This window comes from Canis lupus, chromosome 23 (assembly GCF_048164855.1).
Source record: "Canis lupus baileyi chromosome 23, mCanLup2.hap1, whole genome shotgun sequence".
Taxonomy (NCBI): domain Eukaryota; kingdom Metazoa; phylum Chordata; class Mammalia; order Carnivora; family Canidae; genus Canis; species Canis lupus.
In genome coordinates, this window is record NC_132860.1 from 4836109 (window position 1) to 4860655 (window position 24547).

General features: G+C 36.3%; 1 protein-coding gene and 1 long non-coding RNA gene across 3 annotated transcripts in view; both read right to left on the reverse strand.

Moving 5' to 3' along the window:
- Positions 1–24547, reverse strand: part of LUZP2 (leucine zipper protein 2) — a 458806-nt gene that overhangs the window by 187096 nt on the left and 247163 nt on the right. The gene's annotated exons all lie outside the window — the stretch shown is intronic.
- LOC140614653 (uncharacterized) overlaps positions 1–24547 on the reverse strand; it is a 49742-nt gene that overhangs the window by 4005 nt on the left and 21190 nt on the right. Inside the window, exon 2 of the long non-coding RNA XR_012015450.1 lies at positions 8481–8547. This is a non-coding gene — a long non-coding RNA (uncharacterized lncRNA). The remainder of the gene's footprint in view (positions 1–8480; positions 8548–24547) is intronic.

Here is a 24547-nt window from a genome sequence, read left to right on the forward strand (position 1 = left end):
CCTGTCTTAAGACCTTTGAATGTGCTGTTCCTCAAGAACAACATGCTGTGACCTTATTCATTTCAGATCTGATTCTACTGCCAGGATGTAAGTACCATGAAGGCAAGAAATTGGCCCTCATCACTGTTGGCAATAAATAAATACTATACAAATAATGTTTACTAAGCTTTCCCAGTGGCTGTTTAGTCTGTTTATAAATAATTTTTCTAAGACTATCTAAGTTCTCTCAGACCTCAAGAGGACACAATTCTACTTGTTCCTTTCATTATAACTTGTGCGTTCTGACTCACTCTGCTTTGATGAGAAACTATAGTTCCTAGCAAATTCATACTCTCTGCTGTTTAAATAATACAAATCCAAGGTTCCTGACTTGAATATGCTATACCACATGGACTAATAAATTAAGCACCCAATATTCCACACCATTTGTTTTCGAAAGTGATGAAACTCACCTGTGTGTTTCTTTTGCATAATTGTATTCTTGTTATGGATTTTTTTATCAGTCTTCTAATTGAAAAACCAGTGCTATTGTAATTTTTATCAGAAGGATTCCATGTGATTTTGACATCCTTTTATGCCAAGATATTTTTAATTTGCTGAGTTATATACTATGAATTACTCACTTAAGCATCAATATCAGAAGTCTGCGTGGCCCAGGAGTTGGGATATTTCAGTTTTTGATAGTTCTTCCTAAAGTAAGGCTATCTTCCTTTGCCTTAAATCTTATACTAAACAATGTTACCTGCTCGGAAAAGATCTTTCTGTTAGTGCATTAAAATATTGTTTACTATTCAATGATTTAGGGATTATATCTGGTCACTGCAGAGATATCTTCAGGGAAACTCCAGACCCTTTGGTTTCTGGTCAAGTAGGTATTAGGAATAAGACAGCGAATACTGCAGTGGCAAATTGATTTGTCTTGTCCTATTACTAAAGTTTCTGCCAAGACATCACCCATATGTTGAAGATGATGTTAACACTGTTTGGAAGAGTACGGAAAATGGGGGAAAAAAAAAAGTTTAATACTCTGCCAGGACAAAAGTTTTCTAGTGTGCTGTGAATTTATAACTCTAATAGAGGAAGTCTCTATATATCACAGTGTGTGTCTTCTTTATGACTTTTGACAGCAGAGGAATAGCACAATATCCCAACAGTCAATTTGGTTTTCCTCTTCCTTTAAGTCATCCCCCAGTCTCAAAGGGACATAACTACTACAACCTCATTCAATAACTATAAGAATATAATTACTGAGCATCAGGCTTGAGAGCTTAGTAACACAAGCCAAGATGAGATAAGACAGATAAGAAAAAAATCCTAAATCAGTCCCTAAGCCGACTGTTACTGTGATTTGTAAAATGTAATTCATTTATAGTGAAGCTGTAAAGTATTTTTCTAACAAATAATGAAAGTGGAATTTGCTCCAAAGTGTGTAGGAATCTTCCATAGTATTGATCCCATTGAAGAGGGAGAGAAATTAGGGGCTAGCTTATGGGGCTACTGTGGAATAAGTAAATAGGGAAACATTATCACTTTCTAAAACTCGTGAGGATGGAGTCCAGCCTCATCTGAAGAAAATTTATAGTTTTTCCTAAATAATCTGTTTATTCTTTGAGAAAATAAAAGACTCTTTTTTTGTTTTGTTTTATGTTTTTGTTTTTGTTTTTGTTTTGTCTTCAGATCCTCCTTATGCTTTAGTGAAATCATTTTGATGGCTGACAGACATTTCAGTACCAAGGACAGTGTCGAGCCTCTTAGAAGGGAGGGGGGGGGGATTCAATAAGACCAGGCCAGTCTTCTGACTGACAGAGTGAGGAAACATGAAGAGAGTATCAGGAGAGGGGAGGATGGGGAAGAGAGGGAAATGTAGTATAGTCCAAAGTGACTGGGCTATCAATGTGGGGGAACTGATGAAAATATCAGGATGATCTTAAGGAAGCTATAATACAAATGGTCCCACTAAGCTGTTGCCCTTAATGGGGTGAAGATGTAAAGGGAATATAAACTTTTCTAATACCATGACTCATGTAATCAAAATACTTAATAGAAACATTTCCTTATAATTTTTTAAAAGTTAGAACCCACATTAGAAGGTATGAAAAAAAAACTATATGATATCTTAGACTAACCCTTCCAGATAAAATTTTCTGCCTTGAACTCTATGTGTTTGTGTGAATCCATGAATCCACTTGTGTGTCTTCAAGTATCAAACTTAACACTGTTTCAACTGAATAAACAGACATGAAATATAAAGACCGTATTTTCATTAACCAAAAAATAATATATAATGAGCAGAATTTTCATTTTGGCATGAAATGTAAAACACAGTATAATTTCTTTTGTTAGTATTATAACTAATAATTGAAAATGATTTGTTGTTAATTATGGCACTGTGTAAGAATACACGATAATATTTTTGAAAGTACAAACCTCATATATTGGAAGAACATAAATAGCATTTTCAAAAATTTATAAGAATCAGATAATTACATAAAAATATACTTAGAGCTTTTAAAGGAGAGAGGTATAGAAGTTTGTAATTTATTCAATTTTTATCATACTATAAGACTTTAGAGTTGGAAGCAGACTCTACAACTAACTAAATAAATTCACATGATTAAACTAAGATCAGTGTGATTTTGTGACTTCTTTCTTAGCAGAGTGGTTTTTTTTTTTGTTTTTGTTTTTGTTTTTGTTTTTTAAGAAAAAAGTAACCATAACTTAGATCTTCCTAGTTGTGTTCTAGGGGACTTTCTCAAATATTACACATCTTCTCTATCATAGTAAGTAGTACCATTCATTTGCTCAGCCCCAAAACTTAGGATAAACCATTGATTTACATCTCTACATAAACATCCCCCTGTACCTTCATTAACTACTACAGAGTCTTTCTCTAGTCTTTCTCAGTCAATTCTCTCCATCCTCACTGTTGCTAACATAGCCTATGTTGCTGAACCTCCTCACCTGGAATATTGCAGAGGTCACCAAATTGGACCTATTGCACCTATTGCTTCTGCAACCTATCAATGATAAATTCTTCTTCACACCTTGGTATAATCACTTTGTTAATCCATATCTGGTTATATTACAAGACTGCTTAAAATTCTCTAATATTTCATTTTATACTTGACATAAGGCAAAATGGTTAGTTTTTTCCTATGGCCTGTAAGGCCTTGTATGATGCAAATCTTCCCACCTCTCTGATCTCATTGTCTTCAAACTACCTTTTGGTCAACTACTCTTTATGCAAGTATTTCTAAAACACACTATGAATGTTGTAATTCCAGTGTCCTTAAATTTGCTTTCAATTCTTCCTGAAAACAGCCATGCCCCACCCAAATTTTCATTTAGTTGCTTCCTTCTCATTATTTAGAATTAGGCTAAAATGTTGTGGTATAAAGAAACCTACTATGACAACTGGTCCCACTGATCATCCTGTACCATATCACCTGGCTGTATTAACTTCATTGCATTTATCTCTACCTGAAATCTATGCCCCTACATAAGCCCCAAAGTAATAAGGATACTGTAAATGCCTTGTTCTTCACTGGTTTTCTAACTTTAGAAGAGCTCTTGACATGTACTCAAAGATATATAAAAAATACTTGCTGAATAATTATCTTTGTGATTATATCTGTACAACTGGGATCCCTGGGTGGCGCAGCGGTTTAGCGCCTGCCTTTGGCCCAGGGCGTGATCCTGGAGACCCGGGATCGAATCCCACATCGGGCTTCAGGTGCATGGAGCCTGCTTCTCCCTCTGCCTATGTCTCTGCCTCTCTCTCTTTCTCTCTCTGTGACTATCATAAATAAATAAAAATTTTAAAAAAATTAAAAAAAAATCTGTACAACTAATGACAAATATTTCAAGTTTCCTTCACGTAAAGAAGATGAATAGAAGGATTTTATAACATTAATTTGAAAGCTAACACACAGGAAAATAATAATTAAGGACATACCAACAATCATTAAAGCTACTGAAAACCCCATTCACTTAAATACAGAATTCATTTTTTAATCATTACCAATTAATTTCTCAAAATGAACAAACAGAAATATGGAGATGTACCATCTCAGATTTAAATCCATCACTAGGAAATGGGTCAGGGAGGTAGATATGCTAAGGCCCTTGACAAAAAGTGTCATCCACCGAATAAGAGTAGTGAAGAGAAGGCTACAATCAGCCACTTGGTGGGACTTAGAATCCTAAGAGAGTAATAACCAACATAAAGAATGAGAAACATGTAAAGATATACTCTGTTAATAATACCTAAAACTCATACTTTTGAGGATAATAAGTGTCATTTAAAGAAAGCCTTTTACTTTTGATGTAGTCCCACTTGTATATTGTTGCTTATGCTTTCCATGTCATATGCAAGAAATCATCGTCAAGACCAATGCCAAGAAGTTTTCCCCATGATTTCTTTTAGGACTTCTATATGTCCATGTCTCAACATTTAAATCTTTCATCCTTTTTGAGTTTTGTTCTTGTGTAAGGTGTAGCTAGGGATCTACTTTTATCTTTTGCATGTGGATATCTAGTCTTCCCAACATTATTTGTTGAAGGGACTATCTTTTTCCCATCCCTTGTTGAACATCAATTAATTGTGTGTGGCCTTCACTCTGTACTCTCTATTTCATTTTAGTTACTGTAACTTCTTCACAGCAAAGGACATGGATGAACCTTAGGAGAATTATGAAGAGTGAAATAAGCCAGTCAGAGAAAGACAAATACTAGATGATTCCACATGTATGATGGATCTAATGTAGTTAAATTCACAGAAGCAGAGACTAGAACAGTGCTTACGAGGGGCTCGGGGGATGGAGGGAGAAATGAGGAGCTGTTGATCAGTGGGTAGGGATAAAGTTTAAAATACACACAATGAATCAAGTCTTTGCTGTTTGGTGTAGTGCTTACAGTCAATGATATTGTATACTGTATTTGATAACTTCAGAGGGTACATATCACGTTAAATGTTCTTATTTAAAAAGGGGGAGGTCACAGGGAAACTTTGAAAGGTGATGGATGTGTCCGTTACTTTGACTGTGGAAACAGCTTAATCAAATTGTATAAATTATGTATGAGCAATTATTTGTATATCAATTATACCCCAACAAAGCTGTTTCAACAATAGAGGAAAAAAAGAGAAAGCTTTTCACCTAATATACATAGACATGCACACAAATACACATTCTTTCCTGTAATGAGAATATATCATAAAGGATACAAGCAAAAATATACCAGATGGAAACCTAAGTAAGAATCACATACAAATGTGTGGCAGATATGGTATTTAGAAGGCTGAAAACACTGACAAAAACTCCTTAGACCCCATTCAAATTAGGACAGGAGGCAAACAGAGGCCATTGATAAATACTACCAGATGAAAGAAATAAAAAAGAAAGAAAACCATGATTTGACTTCAGATTTCTGTAGTAGAGGAAATAATCTTTCAATAGGGCAATACTATCTACTGAGGGTCTGCTCCATTCCATGTTGTGTGAGGCAGTCTACACAATGCCTTTGCTTTCAATCCTCCTAACAACCCTATAAAGGACATGTCCTATTGCAATTATTCAAAGAAAAAAAAAAAAAAAACAGCTGTGACATATTAAGTAACCTGTCAAGAGCCATACAAAAATTTACGAGATGTAAACCAAGATGTAAATAGAAGTGACCCCAGAATTTATATTCTACTTTGCTAATAATATTAAGTCATAATTTTTTTTATAATTTATTTATTTATTTATTTATTTATTTATTTATTTATTTATTATAGTCACAGAGAGAGAGAGAGGCAGAGACACAGGCAGAGGGAGAAGCAGGCCCCATGCACCGGGAGCCCGACGTGGGATTCGATCCCGGGTCTCCAGGATTGCGCCCTGGGCCAAAGGCAGGCGCCAAACCGGTGCGCCATCCAGGGATCCCTATTAAGTCATAATTATTCAAATACATTGCTAGTATTAATGCCATTATTTTTAATATGCCATGTGGTGAAAATTGTTTAGAAAGTCTGCAGTCAGCTACACTTCTCTGCAACCCACCTGTAGTTACCATCAGTTTTTTATTTTTATTTATTTATTTTTTTACCATCAGTTTTTTAAAGCAACTATTTCCATACTGTCCTTTCAAGGAACCTGAAAATATGCTTATAACCCTTATATGTAGCTTATAAAAAAAGACAAACTGAAAATGTGTAAGGAGCTAGTCTTGAAAGCTTTAAGACCGCACTGAAAATTGGCTTTTTTTTTGGTTTGTTTGTTTTGTTTTGTATTTTTTTCCCCCAAAGAAGGCCAGTAGTAGATGGAAGGCACCAACCAGTCAGGTTAAACTGGAAAAACAATATAGAATTATTGATAACAAGTGGGAGAAGAGGTAAGATCCAAGCTTAATGTCAACTAAAATGGACATGGAGTTGATAAAGCAGTTAATAGTACTTTGATAAGGAATCGGCGTTTAGAACTGAAAATGGTATTGATGCAGATAGCATCCGGAGAACTAGACTAACACACTCATTTGTGCACACACTCATTCACTCTTCAGGTAGTTATTGAAAATGCACTGTTCCAGGGACTTGCTTAGTGTTGATAATGTGTACATTAGTGGCTGCCACTCATCACCTAAAAAATGCTAATTAATGCAACAGGACAATGAATTAGCCAAACAATCAGTAGCTAATCCTCTGCCTCACAAGAGAAGGTGATTTTACAAAACAATCTGTGTGTTGTGTTTTAGTTACTTTTTAAATTTTTCTGATTTTTGAAACCGTCTTTTCCTGATAAAAGAGACGGTGTTTTGTGTTTTTTTGTTGTTACTGTTTTTATGAATCATCCTTCCTACAATGTTGTTTTTGAGGTATTTCTAGGCCATCTATGGTCTGGATTTGTTATTTTACAAAGTGGGACACAAATCTGATTGTCCACATCTGTCGCCCAGGTTAAACCTTCTGCTGAAGTTAACCCTAATTGCTGAATTTCAAAAATTCCCTCTGTCATAGGATCGATTCTGGGATCTGAAAAAGACAACTTTCACAACATCAGATTTGCTCATTTTAATATCTGTCCCTTGGTGTTGGATTAGGACACAATCCAATTGTTTGAACTCTAGATTGTTCTGGTTTCCATATTTTCCCACATTATCTTATCCAATCAGCCATCAAAGTCATCTTGGGAATGATTTTTAAAGCCTTATATTTTTCACTGATCCCAATGCCAATTCCCTAAATTTCATTTTTAGTCAGGACTCATTCCTAGTTTCCTTTCCACCTAGTATACTCCTGCACATGGGTATGAGATTACCCTTCCTAGAAAAAAAATCTAGTCTGAGGTGGCTTTGTATCACCTCTGGCTCTGAAATACTTTTTTATGATCATGTCTTATTCTTTTCCTGGGACTCCTTGAACTTGTCCCCTTTTGCCAACACACATATGCACAAATACACCCTATGTGTCATTGAACCTAACATGTATTTCTACTGATCCATGGTGTCTGACGTGCTATTTTCTGCTATTTCCTTTCAGGCTCTGCCTAATAAACTCCTGTGAATGCCCATGACATACTTCTAAAGCCACTTTCCAGATGAAACTTTCTCTAAAGTCCACAGGTAAAATGTCCTTCTCTTGCCACTGTGTGCATTCACTTATTACAACAGTTTCCATCTTAATAGGTTTCTCTGCTTTGTCTTACTAGGCTGAAAGTTCCTGGAAGGCACGAACTGTTATTTTCCTTGTATTTATCAAATAATAAATGTTAAATGAGGGAATTACTTCCAATCTGATTCTCAGCTACCATGACTACGTTACGTGGTCTTCCTGTCTACTCGATAAAAGGGATGTATAATTTTAATTTAACACTCATCAAAGGAAGTAAGGAGTTGTCACTCTCATTTTCTATACCGTATATCTTTTGCTCATATTTTGTCTCAGAGTAAAAAAAAAAAAGCTGCTTTGTGAAAAAATTACCATAGAAACATCCATGTGTTAAACAACTGTACAGCGTAACTTTTTGTATACTAAAAAAGTAACCATTCCCTCGTAAGTCATTGTGAGGGGGAACAAAAAAAAAAAAACACCCCTCTGATTAATGTGAGAAGGGAAAATATAGCTTCCATGTGGGTAATTTGAATTTGATTAACAGAATCACACTATATACCATAAATGTTTTAAGGTCTCTAAGATGTAAAATGTAAAAAGTAATTCAAAATGGTGAATTGACAAAGCATTCTAGAAAAAATACAAACAAAAACTTCCATAAAAACTCTAAAACAGAAACATTTTAAACTTCAGGCATTATTATAAATAGATATTCCCACAGGAGTTTCTGGGCATATATGCCAACAGAGATACATAAGTGACTAAACCCTCCGTATAATCCAGGTATATATGTTTGGAAATTTGAAGACGGAAGTAGTTATTCTGCTATAATTCTCTATAGGAGTGTTTTTTTCCTGAGACAAAAATTGAATCCTAGAATTTTCCCACTTACCTCCTCAAGGTCTTCCTATCAAAAACATATCTATATATTTATGGTCCACTTCCCACTTCTAGGATACCTGTTATTAAAGCCAAAAGAATATGTGACACACACACACACACACACACACACACACACATACCCCACCTGGAAATCCCTTAGGTGGTCCAGCTTTATAAAAGCTGGACCCTATCACTTGTCTGGTCATTTCCGGGCACTCTGCACTTCACTTTCTCTGCCCCAGTTTGTAGTTACCCAAATATACTATGTTAGTTGACTTCCTTTCATGTCCTGTCATATCCACCTCATCTTTTCTACCCAGAAATAAACAAATATTACCACAACAGAGTCACTTCGCCCATGAAGTCTTTTTGACATTCCCAGATACCCAGATTTTACCTGCCATTTATGTCCACCATACTTTTTTTAATAAAATGGTGTTAAGACTAATATTATTTCCCATTTGCACAGTGTGTATGTATGCATTTTCAATGTATTTCAAAAATACGAAGCTCTTACTGTGAGCACTGGAGTTAAAATCGTTAAAATAAAAAAAATAAAAAATAAAAAAAGCAAAATCGTTAAAATAATATACCTCTATAAACTTACAGACAATTGGGGAAGATGAACATTACATGAGCAATAATGATAACTTATATACTTGAGTATTAACGGACATCTGAAAATATATTACAGAAGTCAAGCCACATACAGGGGTCAAGGACGGCTTCTCTGTGAAAGTGATGTTTAAGTTGAAACCATAAGGATAGGTAGATGTGATGTTTATTGCCTAACACAGACTATGACATGTGGTCAGGTCACAATAAATATTTTTTGAGTGAACAAAATAAATGACAAAGTAAAACTTTCCCTATATTTTCTATATAATTTCTGCAAACTTTGGGCTCCGTTTTGAAGAAACTGAATATTTAAAGGCCCAAGTTTTATCTCTCCATTAAAGGTAAAAATATATTTTTAACATGAATAATTTAGAGTAAAATCCTACAATAGCTGTAGTTGCACTTAGGCTCCACCTCCCACCTTTAGACTTACTACTTATTAAAGACAGAAGTGTATTTGATAGGTTAACTTTTAAGGAATATGCCAATTGCTAACAAAACAAAACATTTTTTTAGCTATGGTATAAAAACAAAATGCGTCCAATATTTTCAGCTTGGCTAATAAATTAATCATTCTCGTAAAGGCAAAGAAAAGTGTTTTGTCTGAATTTCCCTAAAGATGCAATCACTTTTGTTGTCTGTCTTCCTGATGCAAAGAAGCTGATCATCATCCACCTGTAAGACACATCATCCATCTTGGCATCCGTCTGTAGAGATTTTTTGAAAATTTTCCCACTGACAGCTAATTCTATTTTTCAATATATTTAGAGAAATGGAACTAAAGCTGTTTAAAAAAAAAAAAAAACAAGTTTCTGCCACTCAAAGAGCTTGGGGAATTTTTTAGCCTAGTGCCTTAAATGATTAAGGCTCTTCATTTGAGCATAATGTGGCCCATGCCTGCCATTTTTCTAAAGCGCTAATTCAGTAAGCATATGTAATCTGCCAGTAGGGGGAAAAAACACACACACACACTAGTAAATCTTATTATCTTCACATTTGCAAAAATTTGTTGGAAGATGTGTCCATGATACATGAAAATATTACAGTGTATGACAGGCCGCCACTTGGAAGAGGAAAAATAAGAAGTACAAGGAATTGTGATGCACTTGCTAATCCCATTTCCTGAACAGTGATTTTTTTTAACTGTATTTCACTCCACAGTTGGACAAAACTGCCACTTCTTATCTTCACTGAAGACAGATCTGCATCCTGTGCTCCTGGTGCCCTGAGAGGGTACCAATCTCTCTCACTTCATGGCCTTTATAGCAGAGTAAATTCTCACAATATCCTCAGTGATTTGGGGGAACTGACTTTGTTCTTCAAAACTCTGTATTCCTGATCTTTGCAGTTTCACTGGAAAGTACCTGGGCTTTGAAGACAGAATGATCTTTTGAAATTTGGATTTCAGATTCCAAATCTGCATTTATAAATTGCATAATTTTCACTGGGTTGTTTAACAGAAGACTGATCCTCATTTGTAAATTAGTTATATTATTGCCTGTATATGACATCCCTAGTTAGGTACAAGTGGCAGAGTTGGAATCTGAAATCCAAATATTTAAAGATCCTCTCTCTTCTTAATTACTGAACTTTGGGGCATCTGTAGATTTTATAAAGTTTTTATTTAAATTCCAGTTACTTAACATACAATTTTAAAATAGTTTCACTTTAAAAAAATAAATAAATAAAAATAAAAATAGTTTCAGGTGTACAATACAGCACTCCCATTCAATGCCCAGTGCTCATCAAAACAAGTGCACTCCTTACTCCCCATCACCTATTTGGCCCATCCCCCACCCCGCTCATGTCTCTTCTAGTATCACCTGTTTATTCTCTGGAGTTAAGGATCTGTTTCTTAGTTTGCCTCTCTTTTTCTTTCCCCTTTGCTCATCTATTTCTTAAATTCCACATATGTGTGAAATACATATAACATTTATCTTCCTCTGACTCATTTCACTTGAGAGAAAGCGTAATTCTCTCTAGATAAAGTTTGTCATTATTAACAACATTCATTTATTGCTCACAACAAAATACATAAAATTAGAATAATTTTATTCTTGTTTTATAGATGATAAAAATGATAATCAGGGGAGTGTTTTTACTTACCAGGTTTATGAATGATGGAATGTGAATCCAGATGTCTGACTTATAGGACATAACCATTGTGCTATATTGTTCTCAAGTGATTTTTCAAAAATTTGTATTTCTAAATTCAACCTCTAAATTCAGGGCTTTTTTTTTTTTATTTTTATTTATTTATGATAGTCAGAGAGAGAGAGAGAGAGAGGCAGAGACACAAGCAGAGGGAGAAGCAGGCTCCATGCACCGGGAGCCCGACGTGGGATTCGATCCCGGGTCTCCAGGATCGCGTCCTGGGCCAAAGGCAGGCGCCAAACCGCTGCGCCACCCAGGGATCCCTAAATTCAGGGCTTATGTCTAAAGCATGTAATAGGATGTTAAAAATCAACTGATTCTTTCTTTCTTAGTTTTAATTGGAATATTAATGCTATTGCTATCAAACACTTAAAAATGTTTTAAACATACACTTTACTATAGAAACTATCATCTATATATCCTGTGCATCACCCATTGCTTGCAAAGGGGAGATAGCAATAGTACCTCAATTGAGTGATTATCATGAGGATGAAGGGAGATAACTAAGGTTTTTGGAGCAATTAATACAGGGCGTACCAAATAGCCAAACGATGGTACAAACTCTCAGATATTTGATTTCATAGCATCAATTGCAAAATATCAATCTTTGTTTGGGGCAAGATGTTTTTCATATTGCCATATATTTTATGGAAATATTTTAGCATATGCATGTATGTATAAATATATCTATAACTTATGGTGTAAAATGAGATCAAGACAGTTTTTTCAGTGTAAAAAATAGAAATACTTTAGTGTCACTAAATTTTATTTGAGTCTTTGTCCTGGGTTAGCATGACTAGAGTATTTTACATATTCTTAATCATGCTCTAAAGAGCCTGAAAACACTCCTTTCCACTTAATCCTACCATTCACAGAATCTAAACTTTTAGATTAGATATTAACTAATCTGATATTAATCTTATTAACCTTAACTGATATTACTATTAGAGAAATATGAAATGTTAAAGCTGAAAAAAATAAGATTTTAGAGCTAACATGGTCTAACCACCATATTTGTAAATGGAAGTGTTGAGCTCATAAAAGCCATCAATTTGTTTATAAAAGAGAAAAGAGGAGATAAGAGAAATGCACCAATACAAGCCATCCTCACTCCTGGGTAGAGACTTTAGCATTCCCATGTGGCGCATAATCCATTATATTGAATTTAGACATCAAAAATTTAAGTACATCTGGACCTTATCCTGTGGCTCTAATTGTTACTCCTCTGGGATGGAAACTGAGAACCACTACCCTGTTTTCATAAAGGACATTTTGACAAGCTGTATTAATAATATATAGAGCATCACACACTTGAAAGTGCATGATAGGATAAAGAAACATATTAGCCATTCAGGAGGATGTTTCATTGAACTAAGTAGAGGTTGAGAAGTCTGAAGGATGAAAATAATCTCATTTGTCCTTACTTTAAGAGAAATGTTGCTGCTTTAAGCTGCTAAAGGCTGATGAAAAAGAAGAAAGAATCTTCTAGAGGCAGTCTACTGTCAACTCTTCTTTCTATGTCCCCAGTGACTTGGAGAGTTACATTATTGAATCAAACAAAACTTATTACTGATGGATTTTTAAAACTTTTTACTAAAGGCAAGCATGAATGTATTAGGAAATCTAATTCACTATTCTTCAAAATGCCTAAAGCTAAACTTCTGATTAATACTTTTTCCTTATCATCTGAGATTTTTTTTTTCAAGTGATTTAAGCATGCATCAAAGTCAGTATACAAAATATCTCTTCTAACAGTAAAAACAATACTGACTGTAATAATTAAAATAGATAGATGGTTGATTTGTAGTTCTTTTACTTATATCTGCAACAATTTAGCATGTTATTAAATTATAGACATGAAATTATGGATTCACTGATATGCCATTTATAAGGAACTTTGCGTGAGGGGGCTTAATTATGGAGAACTGAACATATTACCACTTTAAATTTAAAAGTGGAAATTAAAATTTAATTTTAAAAGATTTTATTCATTTATTCATGACAGAGAGAGAGAGAGAGAGAGAGAGAAGCAGAGACACAGGCAGAGGGAGAAGCAGGCCCCACGCAGGGAGCCCAATGTGGGACTCTATCCCGGGTCTCCAGGATCACGCCCTGGGCTGAAGCCGGCGCTAAACCTCTGAGCCACCCGGGGTGCCCGTAAAACTACATTTTTAAGTAACAATAATTCTATCTCCCATGCCCAAGCTAAGGAACCAATATTGGTTCAGGAAATGCAGTTTACAAATAATAATCAACTTGCTCTCATATTGATCATTTAATATTGAGAAATTTCTAACATACTAGAATCAATCCTCTTGAGCACGCTAAGATGCAATATGACAAGCCACCTGGGACTTTGTGTTGACAAACCATTTGAGCTCTGTGGGTCAATGAGGAAATCAGTTAAAAGTATAGGAGGACTTTCTCTAGAGGTAAACTCAAAGGAAACTCAAAGGAAAAGATTTGTTCTCTGTAGAAAATTCATTTCAGAACACAGGAAAGGAGAATATTCATATGTATCAGAAAGAAGTCTAGTTCTTCCATGAAGCCTTTGAGGACCACATACACTCCAGGAAAAATGGAGACTCTTTCCTTATGTCTCTGGGCTTTTTATGATAGAAACCATTTGATCTTACTTGTCACTCAACCTTTCAATATATATTTATGAAGTGCTTCTTATGTGTCGGGATCTATACCAATAAACAAGGTTGAAGAAATAAATGTTTGTGCAGTCCAGGGAATAAGGCAGGTACATAAACAGTTTCAATCATTAGTTTTATTAAAGGAAAAAGAGGGAATAATCTGTTTTCCTGAAGCTAGGGGGGATGAATGTAGTAGGGAATTTTACACAAAAAAGGAATAAGCAAATTTTGACTTACATAATGTAAACATTGGAATTGGCCAAAATATTACAATAGTAACTAAAATTACCCATTGCTTGTCACATGTTAGGCATTGCATTATGTGCTTTACTAAGATTAATTATCTCACTTAGTCATCACGACAATCCATGAGGTAGACACTATTATTATCTCAACTTTGCAGGTGACAAACTGAGGCACAAGAGTAGTTCAGAATTTTGGCCGAGGTCATGTAGCGGGGAAGTTGGATTTGCATACCACACAAAGCCTTTTCTCCTCTCTACTATAGTCCCCGCCAGAGAAAGGAGGAGAGGTGTTTCAAGTAATAAATTTTCAAAAGCCAGACATGCAAAATAGTATCGAGTACCTCAGTATGTCTAGAGTAAAGACTCTATTTGGGGAATGGTGGGCACAGGACTGAATGGAAGGAACAGACACCAAGCAAGGAGGATGATGTATGCCATGCATATTGAGGACGGAATAGAGAGATGTAAGACTCTAGTTTGGAAGATGACTCCAATAGTCAACATGAGAGAATAATGGCAATGGCAATAATTGGCAATGCCAATAATGGCAAATAAACTAGTCTCAGTGTGGTAACAGGTAATTAGCTGAGGAGAAAGAGAGGATAAGATTTGGAGCGAGGGAGTGAATGTGGAGAGGAGAAAAGGAAAGGCTTTGAATGGCCATCTTCCTTGGATGGCACATATACCACAAACCATGACAAAAGAATGAGAGTCATTTTCCAAGAAGCCAAGGCATCAGGTCTTCGACAGTTGAGGACTTCACGTGCATCTTTAGGACATGCATGTGCTAGCAAAAGCGTCACTCATTCACTAGAAATTTCTTTGAGAATACATGCCATTTTCCTTAATGCTTTGGTTGGGCAAAACCATAACATTTAGTTCCTATCTACAGTCCCTTACCACCCCCCCAAAAAGAAAAATCTCCCTTCATCCCTCATCCATGGAAATCTGCAAGAATCCAATTTCACTTTTTGTGTATGTGACATTCAAACAGCTCTGCAGATGCGATCTCACCAATCCTCACATATCTCCATGAGGTGTGCCAAGGAACAATCCTAGGAACAATTTATCCCTATCTTTAAGGGTGAAGAGAGGTGAGGTGACTCATCTGGAGAGCCAGAAATAGAAGCTCAGTCCCTGGAATCAGCTCATTATGTAAGAGCAACTGCCAAATGGTTATTGATAGTTCATGTGGCTTCAGTTGTTGGAGTCTTTATTTGCTAGTAAACGAAGCTCAGGAGAAGAAGGGGAATTGAAGATGGCTTTTTTAAGACAAGCACTCCCCCCACCCCCTTAATTCTTTGTGAGCTTTTCCATGGATCTGTGGTCTCAATAAATAACACCCTCAAGGTGACGTTTGATATCAATAAAATATTCATAGAGATACGGGCAAAAATGCTTAGTGTATAAAATTTGATTTTTACATCAAATACCTTGTAATCCATCCTAATAAAATCACGTGAGAAATATATTTCATAAAACTCTATCATTGCCTAACTTTAGTACAGGCCTGGCATATATTCTTTATTATGTCCTGGTAAGCAACCTTGATGAAACACTACAGCCCACTTTCCCAATAAAGTTAATTCATCGGTCCTGGGGAGAAATGACAAATGACAAATGACACCTTTATTTCCCTTGAATCACGTTTTTGTTTGTTTCATGTGATTTTTTTTTTTTTTTTTAGGTTCCCATCCTCAGTGAATTTCTTCCTGTCTTTCCAACTCTTCCTTTTCAGTTTGCTTCCACTGATATCTCTCCATTGCTTCACCTCAAAAAAATTCAAGGCTCTTTCTCTTTCATCTAACTCCCTTCCTATGGAGGAATTTACCTAATCCAAGCAGGACATGATGGTGGCTTAGGCCACCAGTGGAGTGCCATAGAAAGGAAGAAAAAAGAAAAGGCTGCATACTAGATATATTTTAAGGGTAAAACTAACAGAATGTCCAGAGAGACTATGTGGTGTATATAAAAGAGAAACATCAAAAAAGATGGCTCCATGATTCTCGGCTGAACAACAGAAAGGATAAGTTGCCATTAACTGTAGGATGAGACTGTGAGGATAAGTCTGTCTAGAAGGAATTAGGAAGTCAATTGAGTATATGCTACATTTGAGGGGCCTATTAGGCTTTAAAGGTTAATTAGTGTCTTAATTAACATCCAATCAAGGAAGCAAAGTCAGTCAAGTGATGTAGAATATGGAGTTGCTTTAGGCATTAAATCTTTCACAACTATGGAAGCTGGCAAAGCAATCTATGGAAGGCTACTACTTCTGCAGCTGAGGGCGAGCCTAAAATCACAAGACACTGGGGCTGACAATCAGTCAGAAAACCAGAAGCAAAAGGCAGAGTCCCCAAGAGCAAACCAAAATCTACGAAATCAAATTGGAACACATACGGACAGACTGAGACTCATGTCTGTCCCTCACTGCCTCTAACTTCAACATTGAGTGTGACTTTTAGGAGGCGGTACTGATTGACAGGGAGTTCTCGATTTAGGACACAGAGAAGTTGAAAGAGGAGACTCAGCGAGAGCTGTAGGAACTCTATCGGAACACGTTGAGGGGCAGAGGAGTGACACCAAGCAGAAGCTGCAGTAGCCCTTGCATCCTCCGTGGACCTGCGGAGCATAAGGGCTCTGGCTTCTTTACAGACATTCCCATTGCTTGCCCTTCACTGCCTTCAGGACTTCATTTTTTTCTTGAGGCCTTCCTAAACCGTCATCTACAATTGCAATCCCACTCCATCACATGAAATCCATGTTCCTGCCTTATTTATGCCTGCATCACCTTTTATGATATGCACATACTTCAGCATCTTCATTTTTCTCTCAACAGTAGAATGTAAGTTTTATGAAAGCAGGTAGATTGGCTAATCCATTAATAGTGTTCCCCAGTTATGGCGCATGGTAAGCAGGAAATGGTCTTTGTTTGTTTGTTTTTTTAAAGATTTTACTTATTTATTCATGAGAGACAGAGACAGAGAGAGGCAGAGACACAGGCAGAGGGAGAAGCAGGCTCCATGCAGGGAGCCCGATGTGGACTCGATCCCGGGACTCCAGGATCAGGCCCTGGGCTGAAGGCAGGCGCTCAACCGCTGAGCCACCCGGGCTGCCCAGGAAATTATAAAGATAATTGAACTAAATGAAGAAATGCTAGTTTTACAATTAAATAAGATGGCCTAGAACTTTAGAAATTTATTAATCAGGTTCTAGGTCCTGAATGCAGGGCTATCCAGAATGAAGGGCTCGGATCTTGCTGTGGATCCTTCAAAGTAGTTGTGTCTATTTCATCCACTGGGTTGAATCATATAAAATCGCTATTTTTTAATTCATTTTAAAGCACCCAAAATGGCAATTGTATTTGGCTCAACGAATATGCTAGATACAGCACGGGGAAAAAGGCACAACAATCAGGGTATATATACACATACAACTGATCTGGGTTGGGTGTGTATGTGTGTGTTTGCACGTTGATTACATTTCTCCCTTGACTTCCCGAGATTTGTAAACAAAGTTCCAAATTCTGAAATCTAAAAACTAACTGGATGCCAGTAACTCCACAAAAAGAGCAAACTCACACACAAAAAGGGCTTTCGACTACCGAAGAGTACAACTCCACGTAAACTCGACTGCTCCTCTGCAATTATATGGAGCTTCGGTGCTGGCACACAGCCCTTGAAGTGGGGGAAACCGTTTTTCTAGTCTCAACTGGGCTTTTGCCGCATCATGAGAAGAAAATCCTTTAACGGCTATTTTTCCCTACTGTAAAAATAAAAAAAAAGAAAAATTCAGTATAACCTACTGAACATTGTAAAATAGTGAATCAAATCCTCATTCATATCTTTGTATTTTATCATTTATTTTTCTATAGCTGTCCGTTGAGCAAATCCAACTACTTCATAGTGGCAAACACACACATGTGTGTGTACGCAGACACACATGAGCAAAGGACAAAATTTGCATTTGGTCCCTTTTCACAGAGAAAAATAGAAAAAAAAATATTTAAGTCATCATTTTTTAAAAAGACAATTTTCACATGTTTCTCCTCCATTATTCATTCTTTATCTCCCTTAAGAATTGACTGTGTTATTCTTCTGCAATTTGAAGGTGGCAGATTCAGGAGAGATGGTGAAGTGGGAGTAGGAAAGGGGTCCTGAGAGAGTGAAGAGTTAAAAAAAAGAAAGTAATTCATGATCACGTGTGACATGTTAGCACATGACTAGTTTGCATCCTCAGCAATTCTGCAAGGTAAGACTTTTCCTTTTCCAACTCTATATTTGAATGACTTGAGGTCAATGAAATTATCCAAGCATTTGTGTATTTTGTTTATTTTATGCATTTTATTTATTCATTCACTTATTTACTTGTATTTTGCATTTTGGCAAAAATAATTTGAAACACCTTTGGAATTGTACATTCAGTAATTGACAACATTGGGCAGCCTAGGTGGCTCAGCGATTTAGCGCCACCTTCAGCCCAGGGCGTGATCCTGGAGACCTGGGATCGAGTCCCACGTCGGGCTCCCTGCATTGAGCCTGCTTCTCCCTCTGCCTGTGTCTGTGCTTCTTTCTCTCTCTGTGTCTCTCATGAATAAATAAATAAAATCTTTTAAAATATATTCCTTTTTGTGTAAATCTTTCTCAGCCTATTTTTTCACGTGGGAAGTTACTTGTATGGACTTCCTTACATACAAAACATGACATTGAATGTTAACTAAGCAAGTATATGCTCTTATGTGTTAAAGTCTTTTGAACAGTTGACTACTTTATAGCTGTTATCACTGTATATAATTGATTACCCTATACTGAAATACACACACAGAATTTAAACTGAAATTTTTTGTTTGTTTGTTTGTTTTGTTTTGTTTTACAATTGATAGCAAGGACTTGTTATATTTGACTGTTAGGTACATCAGAGGTTAAGGATTATAGATATTCAACTTCATGTTGATTGGTGCTGATGGTGGAGGATAATTTACATAGTAAACATAATTAAATTTTACATTAGTACATGAACCAGACAGGTTTATTCCTGCAATATGCACTATAAGAGTAATTCATATAAGAACTTTAATTAAACCAAGGTATTAGATTTTTAGCATTGCATCTTAAATCTTATCTATCCTGGAGAATGCGACATCAGGATTCAGAGTCAGAAGTTGGGTTTGAAACCTGTTTCTTCCATTCTACAGATTGGCAGAAAAAGAATTAAATTTTCTAAGCCTTATTTTATCAGATAATATCTCCAGGAAAGGTTATGTGAGTATTGGAATTTGCCGACCTTCAGAACCAAGTATGCTGCAAATCTAGTCAGAAGCTTAAATAAATACAAGATAACATGTTAGTGACCTTCACAGAGACATAAACTAAATATTATTAGAATTTATACTGTATAAACCCCCAAAATTACTTGAATTAGTTGGGCTTACTGATATGACAATAGTACCTATATTGTTGCCATCTGTTTCCATGGTTAACTTACTAATTTACAATTGGAGGTGATCATATAAATGAAAGTGCTTTATAAACTCTAGAAGACTTCAAATATCCATTATTTCTTTAATTTCTATTGCTATTATCATTACTTCTATTTCACAACTAATCCACCTATTCGATAATGCAAAGTGTGAGCCTCCTGCAAAATCACATTTCACAATTATATGGGAGTGGCTTGGATTCCAGTTGAGGATAGTTCTTTTATTTCTCTTTTGACCTCATTTGTATTTTTCAAGGTAAACAGCATAGACATTGGACCACATCTTCTCCTGTCAATGTCAAGCACATTAATATCATAATGGGTTATAACCAGAGAATGATCTGATGCAAAGTATCCAGAATACCTCTCTCCTTTGTGATCTGTACTCTGAGAAATACTAAATCAGTCTGTTTACATTCCAATATGTTTAATAGAAATACTAATTAAATGGGTCTTTTGTTTTTTTCTTGTTGTTTTGTTATTAAGCCAACTTCTACCTTTAAGGAACTCATATGTGGTTTCACAGAAGGCTGTATAAAAAGCTTACCTTATCAGAGAGACTCTTTTTGAGAAGAGAACTAAGGCATTTTTCATATTTGCCTGGGATGTCTTTTATATTCCAAATCTTATTTTGGAAAACAAAGCTAATAGAATAAAATCTATTAGGTAAATTGATAAGAAATAGTATGAGAACATTATCAACAGAATTATAAATAACTGGAAACCACTTATTTTGAGTCCACATTGCCTTATCTCTTTTCACTTATAATGGAAATTTTGTTTTTAATGAATAAATTGCTATTGATATGGACTTAATATTTCCTCATTTGTAAAAAGAAGCAATTGGATTTGATCAGTAAATCCCACATAGACTGATTCCATACAATGTTCCAGTAATTTAAGAGTTGAAGGTCTAAATATTTAGTTTGAGAAAATCTGCACTATTTTGGTGATGTGCTAATAACCAAGCTCTGGGTGTAGTGAAGGCTGATTTGTAGCATTTGCCAATTTATGTGGTATAAGTATTCCCACAATGTCCAATTTCAAGCTACTGATGGCTTAACAACAGATTCACAAAACTCCTGAATATCTAACAATCAACACTCGCCAACGGATAAGAACCAGTTCCAGTGTCTTTCCCATGTTCCTAAGCTGAAGCTAAGCATTCATAAATGACAGAGAAAGAAAAGCCCTGGAGTTTAAACTAGCTTTTTCCCCAAAGATTTTTTAAGCATTAAATACTTTTTATAAATTAATATCCACACTTTTACAGACCATAAAATTGACCATATCGTCTCCATCCCTGCAAGTCAATCTAGTATTTAACTCCCATTACCTCTATTTCTTTGCTGAGGGGAAGAGGGGGGAGCTTTGTGCCGGGGAACACTGGTCTTGCTTATGTTGCAAGATAGAAATATGGAATTAAAATCATTGGAATCAGCCCCAGCCAATAGCTTACGAAAGTTTTATAACGTCATCTAAAAGTCTGTAATGACTAAACTCTATCACTCTTCATTACCCACCATCCATGCTCTGTCTTACTTCTCCATCTCCTGCTGCTTTTACTCTACCTCCCAAATTGACCATTTAGATTTGGATTCTTGTCTCAGAGTCAGCTTCACAGACAATCCAAACTAAGTTTAAAAAATGGTGAGCCAGACGATCTCACTGACATACTTGTGGTTCTAATTTTCAAAGATCAAAATACATACAGAGATGACTCCTGACATCTTCAGACTGCAAGCTTCCAGCCTCTTTTATCACTGCACTTGGCTTACCCGAGTCACTTAATAAATGTTTGCTGAGCTAATTCTTTCCAAGAGTGAAACCAACAGATGTTGACAAGGGAAGGAGTATGAAGTGAGGGTGTGCTTCCTATAACCTTTCTAACTTAGGGGGACCCACTAGATATTTTAGTCTTCATCCGACTATCCTGCATACCCATTGCCCCCTCACTCGGCCAATACTTGCCCACCTCCTTGTCCACTCCATGGTGCGTGTGTGCTGTGTGCTTCGATATCGCAATTTCTTTCTTAAATTTGTGATGCTTTCAGGTTGCTCAATGATTAAGAAATACTCATTTCACCTTGAGTACTCGTAGAAAAAGCTCCTCTAAAATCCCATTCATGATATCCCTTATTGAGACTCTATCATACACTCTGCTTCTTCAATATTTTAGTACTTATAAAAACAATTGTAGGTAGATATTATCAAACTCATTTTGCAAGTGAGGAGACGGGCTCAGAGAAGTGATTTTCCAAATTTGGAACATTTATTAAGTGGCAGAAGCAGGTATTTCCCTAAAACCGAGGCTATTTTCATTAGTTCATATCCTTTCTTGTATTTAAAAAACAATAAACTGAGTTAAGAAAGTTTTGTATATATCCCATACTAGTATTAGCTGATCCCTTAAACATTTCTTTAAAAAAAAATCTAAAATAGCATATTTTCAGTCTCCTTTGTGACACAATATGTAGTAGGAATAAGAATTGTCCCAGAAAATCATTTCCATTAGAGGTGTTACCCTGGATGACATGTTAAACCCCATCCTATAACCATTATAATAACAGCAGCGACAACAACAATAATAATAGTGACATGTACTCCACAATATGGTTGTAATGGTCTATATAAATTAACATAATAAAATGCTTAATATAATATTCCCCAAACCTAACACGTTTCTAAAACCTGCAACTCTTGCAGATTAACAAACACGACAGACTTGGATAAAAGGTGTCATTAAGGGGCATCTAAGAGGCTCTGAAAATGCATTTAGGATCTGGGAGGTGGGGCTAGGCAGCTATTCCTAGGATAGGGAAATAATATTCCCTTGCCAGTCATGATTTTTAAGAATTACTTTTGTTTTTAGAGATTCTTCTATATCAGCACCTTCTTGGTGTGATGAGTTGTATGTTGGTTCTATAGGAGCAATATTCCCTTGTTACACATGAACCCTCAGAGAAAACTTTTATAAATAAGAGTTCTTTTAGGAAATTTACATTTTGGAGCTGAGCACAATTTAAAAAGAAAAAAAAACGGTTTCATAAAGTAACAGGAAACAAAAAAGGCTTTGGAAGGTTGAATCTATTCTGCAGTTTTACAAGTGATTTCAGTCTGGTGGTAAATGCAGGTACAACTCATAATGGCTTTAGCTACACATTTGACACTAAAAATATATCACCATAAAATAGGTTCCAAGGGCAAAAAAAAAAAAATGCTATTTTCAAGGTTTGGGAAAGAATTACAGGAAAAATAAATTTAAAGGAAGAGTTTATTTTTTATCCTCTTTATTCAGAAACTTTCAACCTAGGCTTATATTAGTATTTGCATGATTTTCCCAACTTGTCTAAAAGAGAGCACCAGAGAACCAGGCCTGGTAGGAGCTGTTCAGTCTCTCAGCAGGAACAACAAACTGGGGAGGAATGAGCCTGTGATCTGGAAAGCCAAGAGTCCTCAGGGTTCCCCAGCTGAACGGTAAACAAAGGGCTACAACATAGGAGGCTGGCCTAGTGGTCACTCTGTCTGCAGACTTGCTTATCTAGGGAACCCAGGAACTCCTGCTGAACCCTTATCCTGCATCTCTTCCATTTAGCAATTTTGATAGCATCAGAATGTCACACACCCAGGTGGTTTTGTTGACTCTGTCATGTGGGAAGTGAGTGCTACGCAACCTCACAGCACAACGTAATGCAACACATAATTAAATATTGTTGGAAAGGCAGGAGGCGGGTGCCACCTAGATCTTTCACAAAAATCTCCCGACAAAGCTATGATAAGAATGTTTCAGCAGGGGTTAGGCTTTCAGTATTGTTACCTGGAAGGCTTCAGCTGTACGAATGAGGGGGGGAGTGGGGAGGAGAAGGGAGGTGAAATGTCCTCTCCTTGCTAGCATTCAACCCTGAAAGGAAAAGGATGGGACTGGGTGGAGAGCACTCTATGGGAAGCAGAACAAAGGAAACAGAAGGCTGTTGAAGTGCTCTAAAATGGAATTAAAAATATAAAATCTGGACTCCTGCTCTCTTTTATTTCCAATGATATCTAGGGTTGTTTAATTAGCTAAATTAATTAAGCACCTCTATTAAAATTCCCATTTACTGAAGCAATCAATCAGCAAGTTATGCTCAATGTCTAAACTTAAGGGAACATTAAATTTGCTTGATTCTTTCTTTTTTTTTTTAATTTTTATTTATTTATGATAGTCACAGAGAGAGAGAGAGAGAGAGGCAGAGACACAGGCAGAGGGAGAAGCAGGCTCCATGCACCGGGAGCCTGATGTGGGACTCGATCCTGGGTCTCCAGGATCGCGCCCTGGGCCAAAGGCAGGCGCCAAACCGCTGCGCCACCCAGGGATCCCTGCTTGATTCTTTCTGATTGAAAAATAATAACGCAGAATTACTGTTGCATCTGAATGGTAAGTCCCACTGCCAGAAGCCAAAATAATTCCCCCCCTATTTTATGTAATATCTGCAATATTACTAGAAATAGTTATTGTTATTTATCCCTTTTTATCAATGAGGAAGCTGAGGCAAGGTGGGCTTACTGTAGTCATATAGTTCGTATTTGGCAAAGCTCATACTTGAACCTACGTCTGCCAGACTCAAGACCTATAAGCTAAAGCATCTCCAAGAAAACAAGGTGAAGTCAGATGGCCTGACATGAATTTAATAGTTTGTAAGGTTTGTTTTCCCCCTGTGCATCCCTCAGCTTCTTCTCTATATAAAAGTAAAAACAGTTTCTAATTCATACTAATATTGTGACAATCTAGGAAGCCCATATGCATAAAGCACTTACAATAGGATATTGAAAGGGCTCAGCTAGGGTTACTTATTTTTAGGATGATGATGACCATGATGACAATGACGATGGTGGACGAAGAGCAGAAGGAGGGAAAGATGACAACGATACATCGTCCTTGCAATGCTGAGGTTTGCAACCCTATA